At 53.4% G+C, this 16,654-nt stretch overlaps 9 non-coding genes and 2 pseudogenes across 9 annotated transcripts; all 11 read right to left on the reverse strand.

Annotated features, from left to right (window-relative positions):
- Positions 1-388: 388 nt before the first annotated feature.
- LOC136958147 (U2 spliceosomal RNA) lies at positions 389-579 on the reverse strand. The gene has a single exon (XR_010878428.1). It is a non-coding gene; the product is annotated as a U2 spliceosomal RNA (small nuclear RNA).
- A 624-nt stretch (positions 580-1,203) lies between these two features.
- On the reverse strand, positions 1,204-1,321 carry LOC136958323 (U5 spliceosomal RNA). Its single transcript, XR_010878586.1, has one exon. It is a non-coding gene; the product is annotated as a U5 spliceosomal RNA (small nuclear RNA).
- A 766-nt stretch (positions 1,322-2,087) lies between these two features.
- On the reverse strand, positions 2,088-2,278 carry LOC136958148 (U2 spliceosomal RNA). The gene has a single exon (XR_010878429.1). It is a non-coding gene; the product is annotated as a U2 spliceosomal RNA (small nuclear RNA).
- Positions 2,279-2,726: 448 nt separating this feature from the next.
- LOC136958324 (U5 spliceosomal RNA) lies at positions 2,727-2,844 on the reverse strand. Its single transcript, XR_010878587.1, has one exon. It is a non-coding gene; the product is annotated as a U5 spliceosomal RNA (small nuclear RNA).
- Positions 2,845-3,609: 765 nt separating this feature from the next.
- Positions 3,610-3,800, reverse strand: LOC136958149 (U2 spliceosomal RNA). The gene has a single exon (XR_010878430.1). It is a non-coding gene; the product is annotated as a U2 spliceosomal RNA (small nuclear RNA).
- Positions 3,801-4,424: 624 nt separating this feature from the next.
- Positions 4,425-4,542, reverse strand: LOC136958325 (U5 spliceosomal RNA). The gene has a single exon (XR_010878588.1). It is a non-coding gene; the product is annotated as a U5 spliceosomal RNA (small nuclear RNA).
- Positions 4,543-5,308: 766 nt separating this feature from the next.
- On the reverse strand, positions 5,309-5,499 carry LOC136958150 (U2 spliceosomal RNA). The gene has a single exon (XR_010878431.1). It is a non-coding gene; the product is annotated as a U2 spliceosomal RNA (small nuclear RNA).
- Positions 5,500-5,947: 448 nt separating this feature from the next.
- Positions 5,948-6,065, reverse strand: LOC136958326 (U5 spliceosomal RNA). Its single transcript, XR_010878589.1, has one exon. It is a non-coding gene; the product is annotated as a U5 spliceosomal RNA (small nuclear RNA).
- A 765-nt stretch (positions 6,066-6,830) lies between these two features.
- On the reverse strand, positions 6,831-7,011 carry LOC136958205 (U2 spliceosomal RNA; annotated as a pseudogene).
- Positions 7,012-14,091: 7,080 nt separating this feature from the next.
- Positions 14,092-14,209, reverse strand: LOC136958327 (U5 spliceosomal RNA). Its single transcript, XR_010878590.1, has one exon. It is a non-coding gene; the product is annotated as a U5 spliceosomal RNA (small nuclear RNA).
- Positions 14,210-14,973: 764 nt separating this feature from the next.
- Positions 14,974-15,154, reverse strand: LOC136958206 (U2 spliceosomal RNA; annotated as a pseudogene).
- Positions 15,155-16,654: the final 1,500 nt, after the last annotated feature.

Below are 16,654 nucleotides of genomic sequence, written 5' to 3' on the forward strand. Positions count from 1 at the left end.
TCTCTCTCTCTCTCTCTCTCTCTCTGTCACTCACTCACTCAGTCACTCACTCAGTCACTCACTCACTCAGTCACTCACTTTTTTTTTGTTTTTTTTTTTTTTTTTTTTTTTTATCTAAAAGGGCGGGAAAACGCCACCGGCCGACAGGGCTCCGCCCACACCCCCTTTTCACCCCGTTTTTTTGGTAGGGATCGCTTGTTCCGCTTTGTTGGGGCCCCCCCCCCCCCCTTTTGAGGGTTTTTTGACCCTCACCCCAAAAACCCTAGCCCTAACCTAAACCCCTCTCCCCCAAACCTCACTCATTCAGACATTCCCTCCTTCCCTCCCTCCTTCCTTCCTTCCCTCCCTCCCTCCCTCCCTCACTAGCTTTTCTCTTTGACACGCTTAGAAAGATTGCACCCTTCCCGGAGACGCTGCAATACCGGGGCGATGCGCGGAGCGGACGGAGCGAGCCCCTGTTCCGACTCCCTGTTGCAAAAATCCGTTTAATATGTTGTCCTCGCATGGAGGACATATCAGATATTAAACTGATAAGAACAGATACTACACTTGATCTGAGCCAAAAGGCCGAGAAGCGATGACCGCATTATCGGACGCCCCCGGCGCGCGGACCCTCCGTGCACCACCTGGGCCGCTCGGTCACCACACCGAGAACGGCCGAAACCACGGAAGCGGAAAGCCGAGGCCAAAAGCCGCAGGACAAGCAGGGACGGAAGCGGAAAGCCGAGGCCAAAAGCCGCAGGACAAGCAGGGACGGAAGCGGAAAGCCGAGGCCAAAAGCCGCAGGACAAGCAGGGACGGAAGCGGAAAGCCGAGGCCAAAAGCCGCAGGACAAGCAGGGACGGAAGCGGAAAGCCGAGGCCAAAAGCCGCAGGACAAGCAGGGACGGAAGCGGAAAGCCGAGGCCAAAAGCCGCAGGACAAGCAGGGACGGAAGCGGAAAGCCGAGGCCAAAAGCCGCAGGACAAGCAGGGACGGAAGCGGAAAGCCGAGGCCAAAAGCCGCAGGACAAGCAGGGACGGAAGCGGAAAGCCGAGGCCAAAAGCCGCAGGACAAGCAGGGACGGAAGCGGAAAGCCGAGGAAAAGGCAACAGAATTGAAACAGCTACAGAAGAAGCAAAGACAAAACCTGCCTTACCCGCAGGCACGCACCTAACCCCAAAGCCAACCTCACCCTGCTTTTGTCACAAGTCCATCAGGCTCTGCCCTCCCTCGGGCAAAGCCTCCCAAAAATACCACGTTCCACTCGTCGGCGCTCCCCTCCACGGAAGTCTTTAGTAAAAGGCGAAAGGCTTGTGCGTGCTGAAGGGGAACCAGAGCGTCGATTTGAAACGACCCAAACGGCCTACCCCCAACCCCTCCGTTGGCCCTGACTCACCCGTCCGCGGGGGCGAACCGGGGAGAACCGGGGCGAACCGCATCCTTCTCGGGAAAAAAAAGGCGCGGAAACGCCACGGGCCGCAGAGGGGCTCGGCCCGCCCGCTTGGCTTTTCTTTCCTTACCGCACTTTCTCCATTTCATTGATGGCTTTTTCTCCATTAAGATCCGTACGTGTTTATCGTATGCGCCTTCCAGCCAGTCCACTCCGTGTTGGTGTCGACTGACACGGCGATAAAAAACTCATTCCGATTGCCTTCCAGTTTTTCACCTCGGCCCCGCTGAATGTCAGCCAGCTCTCTCTCTCTCTCTCTCTCTCTCTCTCTCTCTCTCTCTCTCTCTCTCTGTCACTCACTCACTCAGTCACTCACTCAGTCACTCACTCACTCAGTCACTCACTTTTTTTTTGTTTTTTTTTGTTTTTTTTTTTTTTTATCTAAAAGGGCGGGAAAACGCCACCGGCCGACAGGGCTCCGCCCACACCCCCTTTTCACCCCGTTTTTTTGGTAGGGATCGCTTGTTCCGCTTTGTTGGGGCCCCCCCCCCCCCCCTTTTGAGGGTTTTTTGACCCTCACCCCAAAAACCCTAGCCCTAACCTAAACCCCTCTCCCCCAAACCTCACTCATTCAGACATTCCCTCCTTCCCTCCCTCCTTCCTTCCTTCCCTCCCTCCCTCCCTCCCTCACTAGCTTTTCTCTTTGACACGCTTAGAAAGATTGCACCCTTCCCGGAGACGCTGCAATACCGGGGCGATGCGCGGAGCGGACGGAGCGAGCCCCTGTTCCGACTCCCTGTTGCAAAAATCCGTTTAATATGTTGTCCTCGCATGGAGGACATATCAGATATTAAACTGATAAGAACAGATACTACACTTGATCTGAGCCAAAAGGCCGAGAAGCGATGACCGCATTATCGGACGCCCCCGGCGCGCGGACCCTCCGTGCACCACCTGGGCCGCTCGGTCACCACACCGAGAACGGCCGAAACCACGGAAGCGGAAAGCCGAGGCCAAAAGCCGCAGGACAAGCAGGGACGGAAGCGGAAAGCCGAGGCCAAAAGCCGCAGGACAAGCAGGGACGGAAGCGGAAAGCCGAGGCCAAAAGCCGCAGGACAAGCAGGGACGGAAGCGGAAAGCCGAGGCCAAAAGCCGCAGGACAAGCAGGGACGGAAGCGGAAAGCCGAGGCCAAAAGCCGCAGGACAAGCAGGGACGGAAGCGGAAAGCCGAGGAAAAGGCAACAGAATTGAAACAGCTACAGAAGAAGCAAAGACAAAACCTGCCTTACCCGCAGGCACGCACCTAACCCCAAAGCCAACCTCACCCTGCTTTTGTCACAAGTCCATCAGGCTCTGCCCTCCCTCGGGCAAAGCCTCCCAAAAATACCACGTTCCACTCGTCGGCGCTCCCCTCCACGGAAGTCTTTAGTAAAAGGCGAAAGGCTTGTGCGTGCTGAAGGGGAACCAGAGCGTCGATTTGAAACGACCCAAACGGCCTACCCCCAACCCCTCCGTTGGCCCTGACTCACCCGTCCGCGGGGGCGAACCGGGGAGAACCGGGGCGAACCGCATCCTTCTCGGGAAAAAAAAGGCGCGGAAACGCCACGGGCCGCAGAGGGGCTCGGCCCGCCCGCTTGGCTTTTCTTTCCTTACCGCACTTTCTCCATTTCATTGATGGCTTTTTCTCCATTAAGATCCGTACGTGTTTATCGTATGCGCCTTCCAGCCAGTCCACTCCGTGTTGGTGTCGACTGACACGGCGATAAAAAACTCATTCCGATTGCCTTCCAGTTTTTCACCTCGGCCCCGCTGAATGTCAGCCAGCTCTCTCTCTCTCTCTCTCTCTCTCTCTCTCTCTCTCTCTCTCTCTCTCTGTCACTCACTCACTCAGTCACTCACTCAGTCACTCACTCACTCAGTCACTCACTTTTTTTTTGTTTTTTTTTTTTTTTTTTTTTTTTATCTAAAAGGGCGGGAAAACGCCACCGGCCGACAGGGCTCCGCCCACACCCCCTTTTCACCCCGTTTTTTTGGTAGGGATCGCTTGTTCCGCTTTGTTGGGGCCCCCCCCCCCCCCCTTTTGAGGGTTTTTTGACCCTCACCCCAAAAACCCTAGCCCTAACCTAAACCCCTCTCCCCCAAACCTCACTCATTCAGACATTCCCTCCTTCCCTCCCTCCTTCCTTCCTTCCCTCCCTCCCTCCCTCCCTCACTAGCTTTTCTCTTTGACACGCTTAGAAAGATTGCACCCTTCCCGGAGACGCTGCAATACCGGGGCGATGCGCGGAGCGGACGGAGCGAGCCCCTGTTCCGACTCCCTGTTGCAAAAATCCGTTTAATATGTTGTCCTCGCATGGAGGACATATCAGATATTAAACTGATAAGAACAGATACTACACTTGATCTGAGCCAAAAGGCCGAGAAGCGATGACCGCATTATCGGACGCCCCCGGCGCGCGGACCCTCCGTGCACCACCTGGGCCGCTCGGTCACCACACCGAGAACGGCCGAAACCACGGAAGCGGAAAGCCGAGGCCAAAAGCCGCAGGACAAGCAGGGACGGAAGCGGAAAGCCGAGGCCAAAAGCCGCAGGACAAGCAGGGACGGAAGCGGAAAGCCGAGGCCAAAAGCCGCAGGACAAGCAGGGACGGAAGCGGAAAGCCGAGGCCAAAAGCCGCAGGACAAGCAGGGACGGAAGCGGAAAGCCGAGGCCAAAAGCCGCAGGACAAGCAGGGACGGAAGCGGAAAGCCGAGGCCAAAAGCCGCAGGACAAGCAGGGACGGAAGCGGAAAGCCGAGGCCAAAAGCCGCAGGACAAGCAGGGACGGAAGCGGAAAGCCGAGGCCAAAAGCCGCAGGACAAGCAGGGACGGAAGCGGAAAGCCGAGGCCAAAAGCCGCAGGACAAGCAGGGACGGAAGCGGAAAGCCGAGGAAAAGGCAACAGAATTGAAACAGCTACAGAAGAAGCAAAGACAAAACCTGCCTTACCCGCAGGCACGCACCTAACCCCAAAGCCAACCTCACCCTGCTTTTGTCACAAGTCCATCAGGCTCTGCCCTCCCTCGGGCAAAGCCTCCCAAAAATACCACGTTCCACTCGTCGGCGCTCCCCTCCACGGAAGTCTTTAGTAAAAGGCGAAAGGCTTGTGCGTGCTGAAGGGGAACCAGAGCGTCGATTTGAAACGACCCAAACGGCCTACCCCCAACCCCTCCGTTGGCCCTGACTCACCCGTCCGCGGGGGCGAACCGGGGAGAACCGGGGCGAACCGCATCCTTCTCGGGAAAAAAAAGGCGCGGAAACGCCACGGGCCGCAGAGGGGCTCGGCCCGCCCGCTTGGCTTTTCTTTCCTTACCGCACTTTCTCCATTTCATTGATGGCTTTTTCTCCATTAAGATCCGTACGTGTTTATCGTATGCGCCTTCCAGCCAGTCCACTCCGTGTTGGTGTCGACTGACACGGCGATAAAAAACTCATTCCGATTGCCTTCCAGTTTTTCACCTCGGCCCCGCTGAATGTCAGCCAGCTCTCTCTCTCTCTCTCTCTCTCTCTCTCTCTCTCTCTCTCTCTCTCTCTGTCACTCACTCACTCAGTCACTCACTCAGTCACTCACTCACTCAGTCACTCACTTTTTTTTTGTTTTTTTTTGTTTTTGTTTTTTTTTATCTAAAAGGGCGGGAAAACGCCACCGGCCGACAGGGCTCCGCCCACACCCCCTTTTCACCCCGTTTTTTTGGTAGGGATCGCTTGTTCCGCTTTGTTGGGGCCCCCCCCCCCCCCCTTTTGAGGGTTTTTTGACCCTCACCCCAAAAACCCTAGCCCTAACCTAAACCCCTCTCCCCCAAACCTCACTCATTCAGACATTCCCTCCTTCCCTCCCTCCTTCCTTCCTTCCCTCCCTCCCTCCCTCCCTCACTAGCTTTTCTCTTTGACACGCTTAGAAAGATTGCACCCTTCCCGGAGACGCTGCAATACCGGGGCGATGCGCGGAGCGGACGGAGCGAGCCCCTGTTCCGACTCCCTGTTGCAAAAATCCGTTTAATATGTTGTCCTCGCATGGAGGACATATCAGATATTAAACTGATAAGAACAGATACTACACTTGATCTGAGCCAAAAGGCCGAGAAGCGATGACCGCATTATCGGACGCCCCCGGCGCGCGGACCCTCCGTGCACCACCTGGGCCGCTCGGTCACCACACCGAGAACGGCCGAAACCACGGAAGCGGAAAGCCGAGGCCAAAAGCCGCAGGACAAGCAGGGACGGAAGCGGAAAGCCGAGGCCAAAAGCCGCAGGACAAGCAGGGACGGAAGCGGAAAGCCGAGGCCAAAAGCCGCAGGACAAGCAGGGACGGAAGCGGAAAGCCGAGGCCAAAAGCCGCAGGACAAGCAGGGACGGAAGCGGAAAGCCGAGGCCAAAAGCCGCAGGACAAGCAGGGACGGAAGCGGAAAGCCGAGGAAAAGGCAACAGAATTGAAACAGCTACAGAAGAAGCAAAGACAAAACCTGCCTTACCCGCAGGCACGCACCTAACCCCAAAGCCAACCTCACCCTGCTTTTGTCACAAGTCCATCAGGCTCTGCCCTCCCTCGGGCAAAGCCTCCCAAAAATACCACGTTCCACTCGTCGGCGCTCCCCTCCACGGAAGTCTTTAGTAAAAGGCGAAAGGCTTGTGCGTGCTGAAGGGGAACCAGAGCGTCGATTTGAAACGACCCAAACGGCCTACCCCCAACCCCTCCGTTGGCCCTGACTCACCCGTCCGCGGGGGCGAACCGGGGAGAACCGGGGCGAACCGCATCCTTCTCGGGAAAAAAAAGGCGCGGAAACGCCACGGGCCGCAGAGGGGCTCGGCCCGCCCGCTTGGCTTTTCTTTCCTTACCGCACTTTCTCCATTTCATTGATGGCTTTTTCTCCATTAAGATCCGTACGTGTTTATCGTATGCGCCTTCCAGCCAGTCCACTCCGTGTTGGTGTCGACTGACACGGCGATAAAAAACTCATTCCGATTGCCTTCCAGTTTTTCACCTCGGCCCCGCTGAATGTCAGCCAGCTCTCTCTCTCTCTCTCTCTCTCTCTCTCTCTCTCTCTCTCTCTCTCTGTCACTCACTCACTCAGTCACTCACTCAGTCACTCACTCACTCAGTCACTCACTTTTTTTTTTTTTTTTTTTTTTTTTTTTTTTTTTTTATCTAAAAGGGCGGGAAAACGCCACCGGCCGACAGGGCTCCGCCCACACCCCCTTTTCACCCCGTTTTTTTGGTAGGGATCGCTTGTTCCGCTTTGTTGGGGCCCCCCCCCCCCCCCTTTTGAGGGTTTTTTGACCCTCACCCCAAAAACCCTAGCCCTAACCTAAACCCCTCTCCCCCAAACCTCACTCATTCAGACATTCCCTCCTTCCCTCCCTCCTTCCTTCCTTCCCTCCCTCCCTCCCTCCCTCACTAGCTTTTCTCTTTGACACGCTTAGAAAGATTGCACCCTTCCCGGAGACGCTGCAATACCGGGGCGATGCGCGGAGCGGACGGAGCGAGCCCCTGTTCCGACTCCCTGTTGCAAAAATCCGTTTAATATGTTGTCCTCGCATGGAGGACATATCAGATATTAAACTGATAAGAACAGATTTTTTTTTTCTTTTGAGAAAAATTTATTGGTTCTCACCGTTGACAGTTCATAAAAACAATTCGTTTTACATGTCTTTTCTTTTCTTAAAAGGTACATTAATTACAGGGCATAGGGGGCGCTAAAACACTGGTGTAATTACTTTAAAAGCACTGAATCGAAATCGTAGTTAAAAAGTGCCCGCTAAAACAACAAGGTGATCATGAATAAATACAGCAGTGTTAAAAAGCCATAAAAGAATGTACACTTGGTTAAGACATCTTTAAAGGAATGTTTTACAATGTGTCTTTAAAAATGTGACGTGTGTGTGTGACTATGTGTGTGTGTGTGCGTATGTGGCTATGTGTCTTGTGTGGCTATGTGAGTGTGTGTGTGTGAGTGCATTTAAAGGTTCTGTTCCTCAATTGTGCAGGACCGGGATGAGCTTGTCTGGCTTGCCTCTACCTGCCCCGCTGAACAAGCCACCGAGTCCTCCCCCTCCGGGGCCCAGCGGAGATCCTCGACCTGGGCAGCCATTCCGGCGCAGCCAGGCCGCTGCCGCCCGGACCACTTCACGTGGAGGGGGGCCCCTTCCGTATGGCGCGTGGGATGTACCACCCGAGGGTCTCTGCAGCCAGTTCCGCCGCTGCCTGGGTGGACATCTCCACGCGCTTCCCCGCCAGCAGGTTCCTGGAGGTCCAGAGGGCTTCTTTGAAGCATGTCAGGGTGAGCCAGAGATGGCGGAATTGTCCAGATGTCATGGTCCTCTGGCTCACCCCGTAGAGCACCAGCTGTGCGTTTAGGACCTCCCCTGCCGGCAGGCACGGGGTTATCAGGGGCCCCGCCAGGATCCACAGGTCCCGGGCGGCACTGCACTCCCAGAGCAGGTGCCTCACGGTCTCCTCTCCGCCACAAGTCGGCCGCGGGCACCTGGATGTCGTCGCCAGCCTCCGGGAGTGCATGACGGCTCTGACCGGGAGGATCTCATGGGCCACCATCCAGGAGAGGTCTCGGTGCTTGTTCAGCAGGGCAGGGTGGCTCACGTTCCGCCAGACCGTGGCCGACTCACCCAGGGCGAGTCGGTGCACTCGGGTCACTTCCTCCCGTTCCTGCACAAGAGAGAGAACAGAGCGGTGTTTGGTTAAAACGGTGAGTGGTTCTTTCTCTAAAATGTGTGTCTTTAAAAACGTCTTAATAAAAAGGTAGGCCGGGGGGAGGTTAAAAGACACTGGCGTCCTCAGGTCTTTCGGGATCCACTGCAGGTGCCTGAGGTAGGACCCCATCCAGAATCTGGTCAGGGCCGCGGTCTTGTGGTTTCCGGATGGGGTCGTCGCCAGTGCCAGGTGGAGTGCGGTGTACCGGCTACCAAAGAACACTTTAAAATCCGGGAGTCCCTTCCCTCCGTTTCGTGGGGCTCTCTTCACTACATCTCTTTTCAGGCGCTCCCACTTGGACCCCCAGATGAAATAAAACACCATCCTGTCGAGGACTAAAAGAATGGGTTTGGGGGGGATAAAAACAGAACCGATCAATAAGAACAAGGGTAAAATCACTGCTTTGATGATTAAAACCTTGCCTTCAAATGTCAGTCGTCTGAGTCCCCAGAACGTCAGTCTCTGTCGGGTTTTTGTCAGTAAGCCCTCCCAGTTTCCGCTCCCTCCCCCCTCCCGGTCGAACTGTACCCCGAGGATGCGGAGGTCGGTCTGGGTCGTCGTCATGGGAAGCCTAGTCATGTCTGTCCCACCCCACGGTCCGAAAAGTCTCCCCTCTGTCTTGTCCCTGTTAAGCTTGGCACCCGAAGCGAGGCCAAACCAGTCAGTCCGGTCCAGGGTCCTGTCTACGGATAAAAGGTCAGTGCATAAAATGTTGATGTCGTCCATGTATAAAATGCACTTGGCAGTCAGTCCCCCAGTCCCCGGGATCCCCAACCCACAAATGAGTTGGTCCCTTCTCAAGATCTGCGCCAGCGGCTCTATACAGCAGACATAGAGTAAGGGGGATAAGGGACACCCCTGACGGACGCCGCAGTTAACTTCCACTGCTTTGGATAAGAACCCGTTAACAAGGATTTTGCTGGTAATGTCCCCATACAGCAGTCCCACCCAAGCTAGGAATCTCCCCGGAAAACCCGCTTTTTGCAGTACCTTGAAAAGGTACTGGTGCGAGACCCGATCAAAGGCTTTCTCAAAATCTAAATTTAGGACTACTAGCCGAATGTTTCTGTCTCTCGCAAAACAGATGGTGTCTCTGATCAGTACCAGGCTGTCCGTGATCCTCCTTCCCGGGATGGCGCAGGCTTGATCCGGGTGGATCAAGTCCCCTAAAACACAAGACATACGAGAGGTTAAAATCTTGCTAAAAAGTTTACAGTCAACGTTTAAAAGAGTGATAGGTCGCCAGTTCTTTAGGTCCGCTTTGTCGTTTTTCTTGAATAAAAGGGATACAATGCCCATCCTAAAACTGTCAGGTAGTCGGTCGAGTCGTTCAAAGTCCTTAAAAACAGTCAACAGGTCGTGTCTTAAAATATCCCAAAAGGTCAGATAAAATTCCAGGGGGAGCCCGTCCTCGCCTGGGGATTTCCCTTTTTTAAAACATCTGATGTTTTTGTCCATTTCTAAAAGGGTAAAATCCTGGGATAAAAGCACGGTGTTTACAACTGTTTTGTCTAAAAAGCTTAAAACCTCGTCCATGACGTGATTAAAAACTTCTTTCTTTTCAAACAACTCATCATAAAATTCCTCCACCACCTTCGTAATCTGTTGTGTGTCAGTTTTTAAAATCCCATTTTTATCTTTGATACTCGTTAAAACATTGCTCCTGCTGATTATTTTCTTAAAAAAGTACCTGGTACATTTTTCTCCTTCCTCCAGGTCTCTCTCTTTGCTTCTTAAAATCACTCCTCTGCTCACCTCTTCCGCCATTAAAACCATTTCTTTTTTCACCTCTCTTATTTCATCGTTAAAATCCAGCCCTTCCTGTGTAAGTTTAAAATACCTCTCCAACCTCCTCTGCAGTCCCACCATGCGTCTCTCTGTTTTCTTTCTTTTTTCCCTCCCTTTCCGTTTAAAAAAAGTCTGTGTCCTATGTTTCACCATTTCCCACCACTGTGCTCGTGTTTCGAACATGTCTTGAAGGGTCTGCCAGTCCCTGAACCGCTCCCTGTATGACCTTGTTATCCCTTCGTCCTCCAACAGGGAGCAGTTCAGTTTCCACAGACCCTTCCCTACCGTCACACCCGAGGTTAGTGAAAGGGTGCACGTGAGCATACAGTGGTCCGAAAAGAATACCGGGGTTAATCTAGCATCGGTTGGGGGGGCGTCTCGGGTCAGTACGTAGTCAATGCGAGAGGCTCTGGTACCATCGCCACTGGACCAGGTGAAGCCCTCCTCTCTGGGATGCAGGGATCTAAAACAGTCAACTAATTTGAAATCCCTACAAAGTCCGTGTAATAAAACCGACGATTTGTCTACTTTAAAAAACTCTCCGGCTCCTTTCCTATCCTTCCTTGATAAAACACAGTTAAAATCCCCTCCCACCACTAGGGGATCCCTCCCTAGCAGGTGGGACTGCAGGTCATCTAAAAGGTCGCACCTCTCATTTTTGCTGCTAAAACCATACACATTTATCAGTTTAAAATCCTTCCCTAAAAAATTCAAATTCAGTAAGAGCATACGTCCGTTGTGTAAAACTGTGCTCCCCTTCACCAAGATGTGTGCATTTTTTATTAAAACCGCCACTCCATCGTTCTTGTTGTTATTTGATCCACTCCATACTGAGGGTCCATGGCTCCACTTACTCTCCCACTGTTGATAAAAGGTTTTAAAAGGCAGTCCACATTCTTGGATTAAAACAATATCTGTCTGTACAGTACTTAAAAAGGTTAAAATGGACTGGGCTCTAAAACCTGACTTAATGGATCTTACATTAAGAGTGGTGATTGTGAGTGCCATAAAAAGGATGAAGGGGGTTAAAGGGGACGTGCGCATTACTAAAACCAGGGAAGTGGGTTGGGTCTAAAAAAGGGGTGATCAATAAAACCAATAAAACAATAAAAGCAGAGGGTAATAATCAACAGTTAAAACAAGCACTAAAACCGGACCTACGAAATGTCAACACTCTCTTGCTCACTCTTAGTTTTCTTTTTGTGGGGGAGGCCCGAGCTCTCCTTAGGGGACGATGTGACCAGGTTTACATTTAAAAAAGACTTTTGGTTCGGAGAGCTAGAAGGAAATACCCTGGAAGAGGAATCTGACTCTTCAGAGCTCACTTCGGGCCTCCCCCTCTTCCCGGCGTGATCGATGTCAAAGGACAGATCTTTGTGTCTTTCTACCGCCGGGAGTTGGCCACATGGCATTAAAACCTCGCTTTCGCCACTTTCGGCCGAGTCACGGGAGTCAGAGGAGGAGGAGGCGCTGGCGGCCTCTCCTGGGCTCTCCCCCTCCTCCTCTTCGCGCTCTTCCTGCCTCCCGTGCTCGGCCTCCTGGTTTAAAATGTTTAAAATCGGGACCGTTCTCTGTGCCATTTCCTCCTCCTGCACCTCTTTCTCCGCTCTTTCTCTCTCCTTTTCCGCTCTTTGGCCCTCCGCCACCTTCACCATCATCTCTCTCACCGCCTCCTCCTCCGCCCTTTCCTTCTCCTTCTCCGCTTCCTTTTCCCTCTCTTCTCTGGCTGGTCCCGCCTGCTCCACGGACGCCCTGACCGTCCGGAGCTTGTTAGCGAAGGACTGAGGGCAGTCTCTGAACAGGTGGGAGAGCTCGCCACACAGGTTGCAAGCCCTCCCATTTGGGCACTCCGCGAAGGCGTGCCCCAACTCCCGACATTTCCCGCACACAATTTCCTGGCACGCCTCCGCGAGGTGCCCATGCTTCATACACTTTCTGCACAACTTTGGCTGTCCCTGGTAGTGTACGAAGCCCCTGTTCTCCCCCAACACGATCATTGAGGGTAACTGCCTCAGTCCTTCAAAACCTGTAGAATCTGGAACCTGCTGGATGGGTACTCTCCAAGACCCATTCCAAATGCCGTCCAGATCCCTTACTCTAACTGGAGCCCCTTTAACTGTGCAGTACCGTCTCAACCAAACACAGATATCTTCAGGGTTCACAGTCTCATTAAACATTCTGACAATCACCACTTTTAGTGTGTTGTCAGTCAGTTTCTCCAAGGCAAAGGAGCAGGTAATTTTCTCTCTGCTGTTCTCATATCTGGTCCAAAATTCTTTCAATGCATTTGCGGAGCTAAAACTGACATCGAAACCCTGCCCAGAGGGCAAGGCTAAGATGCAATTAAGCTCCGCCGGAGAGAACTTCAAAACCTTCTGCAGCAGGTTCCTGGAGAAGTCCAATCTGGACATCTCCAGTTTCTTCCCACCACCATCAAGTTTGAACATGAAACGGACACTGTTGTGCCTCCTCATGCCGGCACGGGCGGCCGACATTCTGGAGGCACAACAACAACAACAACAGTTAGACTAGGGGGTGGGGGTGACACAGCAAGTGGTAACAAGAGGGGGGGGGGGGGCACACCAACACAAGAGGAGAGGGGAAGACAAACTGGTTGGGGGGAGGGATGGGGGGAGGGGGGGGTGGGGGGAAGGGGGGGACTTACAAACCAAGTGGGGGGTTACAAACAACAACTGGACAATACAAAAACTACCACCAACACCTAAATAAAATTCTCAAAGGGGGATTAAGGGACTGGCCGGGGAAAATGAAACCAAAACACTTAACAAGACTGAGGACAAAAATAAAACTAAGGTAACAATTAAACTAACCACAAGATGGAGACAAACACACTGACAGTACACGGAAAAACACTGACACCAATCGACAGGACACTCCCGCCACCAATCAGAGATTGGTGGCTAGGCTACACCAACAACACTAAAACCACAGACTATGAACAATTTACACTTAACAACACTATAGGCCCCTAAGAGGGGGGGGGGGGGGGGGGGGGGGGGTAGGAAAAAAAAAACTACTCAACACTTACTACACTTAAGACACACGATAAAACGGCCACAAGATGGAGACTCAACTGACAACGGAAAAACACTGACAACACTCAACTGGACACACCTGCCACCAATCAAGCAATTGGTGGCTAGGCTACACCAAACACCACAATACCACAAAAACTAAACAAACTAACAACAAAGACAACTATGTAGGCCTTAAAAAAAAGGGGGGGGACGGACACAAGAGGAAACAACTGACAACAATAGCAACAACAGGCTAAATACAAGTAACAGAATACAGCACAAAAATACACAAAACAAGCACAAAAACAAGGCCCACAGCGGGACCGGAAAAGTACTGGCCTTGGAGGCACTCACCTGGCCCAGCACTGGGCTGGGCCAGTGGAAGAATGGAAAATTCCGGTAAGTGACTCCTCCTCCAGCACTGGCTCCGGCACCCGACTGCAGACCTGTGAACAAAACAGAGACAAAATCTGGGTCAGTGAAAAATGCAAAACAACACAAAAAACAGCTCAAATGATAGGATAACCAACTGAAAAGGGTAACGCCCACCGGCCAGTCGATCGCTCTCTGCACCTATTAACTCAAAGATCTGAGCCAAAAGGCCGAGAAGCGATGACCGCATTATCGGACGCCCCCGGCGCGCGGACCCTCCGTGCACCACCTGGGCCGCTCGGTCACCACACCGAGAACGGCCGAAACCACGGAAGCGGAAAGCCGAGGCCAAAAGCCGCAGGACAAGCAGGGACGGAAGCGGAAAGCCGAGGCCAAAAGCCGCAGGACAAGCAGGGACGGAAGCGGAAAGCCGAGGCCAAAAGCCGCAGGACAAGCAGGGACGGAAGCGGAAAGCCGAGGCCAAAAGCCGCAGGACAAGCAGGGACGGAAGCGGAAAGCCGAGGCCAAAAGCCGCAGGACAAGCAGGGACGGAAGCGGAAAGCCGAGGCCAAAAGCCGCAGGACAAGCAGGGACGGAAGCGGAAAGCCGAGGCCAAAAGCCGCAGGACAAGCAGGGACGGAAGCGGAAAGCCGAGGAAAAGGCAACAGAATTGAAACAGCTACAGAAGAAGCAAAGACAAAACCTGCCTTACCCGCAGGCACGCACCTAACCCCAAAGCCAACCTCACCCTGCTTTTGTCACAAGTCCATCAGGCTCTGCCCTCCCTCGGGCAAAGCCTCCCAAAAATACCACGTTCCACTCGTCGGCGCTCCCCTCCACGGAAGTCTTTAGTAAAAGGCGAAAGGCTTGTGCGTGCTGAAGGGGAACCAGAGCGTCGATTTGAAACGACCCAAACGGCCTACCCCCAACCCCTCCGTTGGCCCTGACTCACCCGTCCGCGGGGGCGAACCGGGGAGAACCGGGGCGAACCGCATCCTTCTCGGGAAAAAAAAGGCGCGGAAACGCCACGGGCCGCAGAGGGGCTCGGCCCGCCCGCTTGGCTTTTCTTTCCTTACCGCACTTTCTCCATTTCATTGATGGCTTTTTCTCCATTAAGATCCGTACGTGTTTATCGTATGCGCCTTCCAGCCAGTCCACTCCGTGTTGGTGTCGACTGACACGGCGATAAAAAACTCATTCCGATTGCCTTCCAGTTTTTCACCTCGGCCCCGCTGAATGTCAGCCAGCTCTCTCTCTCTCTCTCTCTCTCTCTCTCTCTCTCTCTCTCTCTCTCTGTCACTCACTCACTCAGTCACTCACTCAGTCACTCACTCACTCAGTCACTCACTTTTTTTTTGTTTTTTTTTGTTTTTTGTTTTTTTTATCTAAAAGGGCGGGAAAACGCCACCGGCCGACAGGGCTCCGCCCACACCCCCTTTTCACCCCGTTTTTTTGGTAGGGATCGCTTGTTCCGCTTTGTTGGGGCCCCCCCCCCCCCCCTTTTGAGGGTTTTTTGACCCTCACCCCAAAAACCCTAGCCCTAACCTAAACCCCTCTCCCCCAAACCTCACTCATTCAGACATTCCCTCCTTCCCTCCCTCCTTCCTTCCTTCCCTCCCTCCCTCCCTCCCTCACTAGCTTTTCTCTTTGACACGCTTAGAAAGATTGCACCCTTCCCGGAGACGCTGCAATACCGGGGCGATGCGCGGAGCGGACGGAGCGAGCCCCTGTTCCGACTCCCTGTTGCAAAAATCCGTTTAATATGTTGTCCTCGCATGGAGGACATATCAGATATTAAACTGATAAGAACAGATTTTTTTTTTCTTTTGAGAAAAATTTATTGGTTCTCACCGTTGACAGTTCATAAAAACAATTCGTTTTACATGTCTTTTCTTTTCTTAAAAGGTACATTAATTACAGGGCATAGGGGGCGCTAAAACACTGGTGTAATTACTTTAAAAGCACTGAATCGAAATCGTAGTTAAAAAGTGCCCGCTAAAACAACAAGGTGATCATGAATAAATACAGCAGTGTTAAAAAGCCATAAAAGAATGTACACTTGGTTAAGACATCTTTAAAGGAATGTTTTACAATGTGTCTTTAAAAATGTGACGTGTGTGTGTGACTATGTGTGTGTGTGTGCGTATGTGGCTATGTGTCTTGTGTGGCTATGTGAGTGTGTGTGTGTGAGTGCATTTAAAGGTTCTGTTCCTCAATTGTGCAGGACCGGGATGAGCTTGTCTGGCTTGCCTCTACCTGCCCCGCTGAACAAGCCACCGAGTCCTCCCCCTCCGGGGCCCAGCGGAGATCCTCGACCTGGGCAGCCATTCCGGCGCAGCCAGGCCGCTGCCGCCCGGACCACTTCACGTGGAGGGGGGCCCCTTCCGTATGGCGCGTGGGATGTACCACCCGAGGGTCTCTGCAGCCAGTTCCGCCGCTGCCTGGGTGGACATCTCCACGCGCTTCCCCGCCAGCAGGTTCCTGGAGGTCCAGAGGGCTTCTTTGAAGCATGTCAGGGTGAGCCAGAGATGGCGGAATTGTCCAGATGTCATGGTCCTCTGGCTCACCCCGTAGAGCACCAGCTGTGCGTTTAGGACCTCCCCTGCCGGCAGGCACGGGGTTATCAGGGGCCCCGCCAGGATCCACAGGTCCCGGGCGGCACTGCACTCCCAGAGCAGGTGCCTCACGGTCTCCTCTCCGCCACAAGTCGGCCGCGGGCACCTGGATGTCGTCGCCAGCCTCCGGGAGTGCATGACGGCTCTGACCGGGAGGATCTCATGGGCCACCATCCAGGAGAGGTCTCGGTGCTTGTTCAGCAGGGCAGGGTGGCTCACGTTCCGCCAGACCGTGGCCGACTCACCCAGGGCGAGTCGGTGCACTCGGGTCACTTCCTCCCGTTCCTGCACAAGAGAGAGAACAGAGCGGTGTTTGGTTAAAACGGTGAGTGGTTCTTTCTCTAAAATGTGTGTCTTTAAAAACGTCTTAATAAAAAGGTAGGCCGGGGGGAGGTTAAAAGACACTGGCGTCCTCAGGTCTTTCGGGATCCACTGCAGGTGCCTGAGGTAGGACCCCATCCAGAATCTGGTCAGGGCCGCGGTCTTGTGGTTTCCGGATGGGGTCGTCGCCAGTGCCAGGTGGAGTGCGGTGTACCGGCTACCAAAGAACACTTTAAAATCCGGGAGTCCCTTCCCTCCGTTTCGTGGGGCTCTCTTCACTACATCTCTTTTCAGGCGCTCCCACTTGGACCCCCAGATGAAATAAAACACCATCCTGTCGAGGACTAAAAGAATGGGTTTGGGGGGGATAAAAACAGAACCGATCAATAAGAACAAGGGTAAAAT

The sequence above is a fragment of the Osmerus mordax genome, chromosome 15 (assembly GCF_038355195.1).
Source record: "Osmerus mordax isolate fOsmMor3 chromosome 15, fOsmMor3.pri, whole genome shotgun sequence".
NCBI lineage: Eukaryota > Metazoa > Chordata > Actinopteri > Osmeriformes > Osmeridae > Osmerus > Osmerus mordax.